Here is a 5,266-nt window from a genome sequence, read left to right as displayed (position 1 = left end):
TTATTTGGGGGACTAATTCAATTATTTTATATTACGAGCTTATACTAACTGCTTATAATGCACAGTTTGACATTAATTATAATCCATTTTGTAAAGCATAATCTCTTGATTATTTCCTTTTGCAGTCTCAGTTCACTCTTTTCTATATAATGCATTAATTCTCCTAGTCGGGTATCAATAGTTGTGAAAAGTAATATGCCAGCGCTCTGACTTCTATTGCCGCGTGATTGAATCGGGAGATGGGATGGGAAGAGATATTGACAAGGAACTCCAGGGAGATGCAGTAACAGTGGGACTGGTCCATCAAGGTGGGGATGGATATTACATCACTGAAATTGTTTAGAATTCCTATACATGTTAATAAGAAAATGCAAGCTGACTTACTGTTAGTAACTCAGTCATGTCCCACTGTTTGCAACCCCATGGACTGTAGCCTGCCAGACTCCTCTGTCCATGGGATTGTCCAGGCAAGAATAGTGAGTTGCATGCCCTCCTCCAGGGGACCTTCCCAACCCAGGGATCGAACCCAGGTCTCCTGCATTACAGGCAGATTCCTTACCATCTGAGCCACCAGGGAAGACCAAAATGACTTAACCTTTTTTTTTTTTAATGTGGTATTATCTTTAACTAAGTACAAAGACTTTTCCAGTCATGTCACCCAGAGATCATCTATCTACTGCTCTTTTTGACTTCTAGTCTCTTGCCTCTCCTCAGCAATGGTAAGGCAGATACCCTTTCCACAGGGAAGGGAGTTCCATGGTTTGTTGCCTTTGCCAATACTGAAAATTTTTGAGAGCCAGGTGGAAAAACTATGGCCATTGGCATCTTTCACATGAACTACATTGAAAGAACCAGGATGTCTCTCCTGATTGGTGACCACACCAGTTCTTCTCAGGTTAACACCTCTACTCACCATGCACCAGTGTCAAATTTGATTGAATCAGTACTCTTTCCAGTCTCCAAGTCAATGTGAATGGTGTCATTCACCTTGATGAGGGAATCAAGGGTAGTGGATGGTGTGAGCATCGTGGGTCACCAGATGAGGGATTCCTTTTGTCCCCACAAAGATCTTTCCCACTTTCCCTAGCTTGTACTTGGCCTCCTCAGGTGTAATACGATGAACAGCAAAGCAACCATTGTTGTCATAGATCAGATGAAAATTCTCTCCAGTTTTATCAATGCTGATGACACCCATAAAACCAGCAGGGTAGGATATTGGTGCAGACCTTGTATCACTCTTAATGAAATGCTGCATACAGATCTTCTCTATTTCGTCTCCTATTAGGGCATACTTAAGTCTGTTCCTTACAAAGATTAGGGGGAAACATTCCCCAGTTTGTGGGGACTGGTAGATGGACAAGGAGCAAACACACCAGTCAGTTTATCAGGCATCCTAAGCTTTGGAGCTGCTGTGGGCTTCAGGTGCTTCTTGGGACCACAAGCTGTGGCTGCACTAGGCTCGAGAAAAAGCTGACTTAGTTTTATAGCTGCTTTTTTGTTCTCTACAGACAATGTGTCCTTTATTGCCTCAACCAAGGACAGACCCTTCTCACAGCATCTTCCCAATACTCTGTACTCACAAATAGTGTGAGTAGGACAGAGAGGTCCAGATTTCTATGCCTTATGTTTGAAAGAAGGTATCCTTCCACATTGGCATAATTTACTGAACCCAATTAAAACTGTCTTCATCCACAGTGCTTTAAATTCCTTTTCTTATTTTGACATTGCACCAATTATCATTTCATTTAAGTTGTAAAAGTTAAAGCCATCACTTTTAAACACCTTAAGGTGAATCAATTTAATCAGATTACATTCTCCTAAAATTTAGTCAAGATTAGTTCACTGCGAAAATTCTGAAAGAGATGGGAATACCAGACCACTTGACCTGCCTCCTGAGAAACCTGTATGCAGGTCAGGAAGCAACAGTTAGAACTGGACATGGAACAACAGACTGGTTCCAAATAGGAAAAGGAGTACGTCAAGGCTGTATATTGTCACCTTGCTTATTTAACTTATATGCAGAGTACATCATGAAAAACACTGGGCTGGAAGAAGCACAAGCTGGAATCAAGATTGCCAGGAGAAATATCAATAACCTCAGATATGCAGATGACACCACTCTTATGGCAGATAGTGAAGAGGAACTAAAAAGCCTCTTGATGAAAGTGAAAGAGGAGAGTGAAAAAGTTGGCTTAAAGCTCTACATTCAGAAAACTAAGATCATGGCATCCAGTCCCATCACTTCATGGGAAATAGATGGGGAAACAGTGGAAACCGTGTCAGACTTTATTTTGGGGGGCTCCAAAATCACTGCAGATGGTGATGGCAGCCATGAAATTAAAAGACGCTTACTCCTTGGAAGGAAAGTTATGACCTACCTAGACAGATTATTAAAAAGCAGAGACATGACTTTGCCAACAAAGGTCCGTCTAGTTAAGGCTATGGTTTTTCCAGTGGTCATGTGTGGATGTGAGAGTTGGACTGTGAAGAAAGCTGAGCGCCGAAGAATTGATGCTTTTGAACTGTGGTGTTGGAGAAGACTCTTGAGAGTCCCTTAAACTGCAAGGAGATCCATCCAGTCGATCCTAAAGGAGATCAGTCCTGGGTGTTCATTGGAAGGACTGATGCTGAAGCTGAAACTCCAGTACTTTGGCCACCTCATGCGAAGAGCTGACTCATTAGAAAAGACCCTGATGCTGGGAGGGATTGAGGGCAGGAGGAGAAGGGGATGGCAGAGGATGAGATGGTTGGATGGTATCACCAACTCGATGGACGTGAGTTTGAGTAAACTCTGGGAGTTGGTGATGGACAGGAAGGCCTGGCATGCTGCGATTCATGGGGTTGCAAAGAGTTGGACACGACTGAGGACTGAACTGAACTGAACTGAGCTCACTGCAAGAATAACAGTTCTGAAGAAGAAAGAGTGTGAGGGCCGTTGAAATACATTTTGTTAGTCTGTTTCCGAACTGGGCCAGTTAGAATCTCGCCCAGAATCTCTCTACTGTAGCTACTGAAAAAGAACTGTGGGGCTGCCCCGGTGGCTCAGTGGTGGAGAATCCACCTGCCAGTGCAGGAGAGACAGGTTCGATCCCTGATCCAGGAAGATCCAACGTTCTGTGGAGCAACTCAGCTCAGGCACCACAAGCATTGAGCCCGGACCCTAGAGCCCAGGAGCGGCCACTACTGAAGTCCACATGCCCTGGAGCCCACGCTCTGCAACAGGAGAAGCTATAGAAGCCCACACAACGCAACTAGAGAAATGCCCAGGCAGCAACGAAGAGCCAATAAATAAATAAAAATTTTTTAAAGGAAAACAACTGCTCCCTTTCCCCTTGGGCTGATAAACTGGTAAGATATGAATCTTGAACTGCTAGTGAATATTTGTTCACCAGAAGGAGAGCCCCTGATTGAAACAAAAGAGTTCTCTGATGACATTCTATTAGTTGAGTTCTGGCTTTCCCAGTTACATGAAACAGTAAATAGTCCTTTCCCATCCCCACCCCTTTTTTTCTTTCTTTCCAACCAAAAACATTTTGACCAATATATATTGCTTTAAATATAGTACTTGTATGCAAGATAAAAACATTCTGTAGCTATACTAAATCTCTTTATATAATTGATTAAAGCAAATATAAATAGACATTGCTTTCTATGAGTGATTTGTAGCCTATGCCAACAAATGGCAGTTAGCACAATATATAATAATTTGCTTTACTTTTCTTAATCATTTTTCATTCTCTACAGTCATGTTTAAAAGTGATTTATTTTCATTCTAGACACTTGATTAATGATTGCCTCTCTATGTACACTAATTCCAATTCAAATTTAAAGTCATCTGTCTCAAATTTTGGCAAGAGAATTAGCAGTCCTGTACGTGTTACTACCTGAATGTTTACAATTTTAGTTCCTTATTAACCTCATTTTTTAAAAAATTAGATTCATAAAATTTAAAATTTTAGTATAAGTCAGGCTGCAATTAAATTTGGAAGTATGGCAGAGTTTGGATTAGAGCTAAATCAGATTGGCAGGAATTCTGCAGCCTTAATCGCTATGTTTTACATGGTGCTATTAAAGTTATAGCTACATAAATTATGTCACTTAATCCTAGAAGTCTTGGAAATTAACCATGGTAAGAGGGAGCCCAGTGTTGATAAACTAAGCAGTATTGAGAAAACTGTTGTGAAAGTATCAGTAGAAAAGCAGATGGAAAACAAGGATAGCATTAACTTTATAGGTTTTCTGTTTGTCTGTTGAGACTTACATGCTAGAACCTTGATGGCTAAGACTTGGCCTCCAACGCCTAGAACAGTCCCAGGCTTATAGTCAGCACTCAAAAAGAGCTTGTTGAATGAATGAGTGAATGTTCTTCAGTAGATACAAATCTTTGATGCAACAGGATTTTTCCTGTAATTACTGTAAGTTATCAGACTGATCCAGAAGGAATTTCAGGTGTTCTCTTCTCCAGGCTTCCTCATTTTAATACTGAAGGAACTGAGATCAGAAGAGGTAAATGTTTGTTCAGAACAAACATGGTGCAATTAATCAGTTAACAAACATTTATGGAGTATTCACTGCTGATGAATATTTGGAACTGTTTCAGATAATGGGAAAACAGCAGAGCATAAGACAGCCTGAGGCTCCGACATCAAGAGTTTATATTCAGAGTGATGATTGAGTGATCAGTGAGTAAATGAGATTTCCGTTCCTTATAAATGATGCCAAAAAATGCTAGTATAGAATATTGTGGTGGAGAATGACAGAGCGTGGGGAAACAGCTGATTTAGTAGATTACTCAGCACAGAATCTCTAAGAACTCCCATTTGAGCCAAGCCCTGAGTGATGAGGACACACCTATGCACATGTAAAAAGGAAGAGTATTCCAAGCACACGTGCAAAGGTTCTAACATGGAAACAAGCTTGGTGTGCTTGATGGAAAGAAAAACAGCCATAGTGCTTCTGCTGGAATGAAAAGGGGAGGAAATGAACAGAGATGAGGTTTGGTGGGCAAATACCACACCCTGCAGAACCCTGTGTATCAGGAAGAGAAGTTGGGTTTTATTACACAGGTTGATGAGATAGCAATTTAAGTTTTGAGGAGAGAAGTCACATAACCTAATTTTCATTTTAGCCATTTGCAGCGACATGGATGGAACCTAGACATTGTCATACAGAGTGAAGTTAGTCAGAAAGGGAAAAACAAATACCGTATATTAACATATATATGCGGAATCTAGAAAAATGGTGTAGATGAACCTGTTTGTAAAGC

The 5,266-nt window shown here is 40.9% G+C and overlaps 1 pseudogene; it reads right to left on the bottom strand.

The window, feature by feature from the left end:
• Positions 1-673: 673 nt before the first annotated feature.
• On the bottom strand, positions 674-4,949 carry LOC122451693 (annotated as a pseudogene).
• Between the last annotated feature and the right edge of the window lie 317 nt (positions 4,950-5,266).

Source organism: Cervus canadensis, chromosome 13 (genome assembly GCF_019320065.1).
Source record: "Cervus canadensis isolate Bull #8, Minnesota chromosome 13, ASM1932006v1, whole genome shotgun sequence".
NCBI lineage: Eukaryota > Metazoa > Chordata > Mammalia > Artiodactyla > Cervidae > Cervus > Cervus canadensis.
Note: the sequence above shows the minus strand (reverse complement) of the source record. Positions and strands in the feature narration are given on the sequence as shown.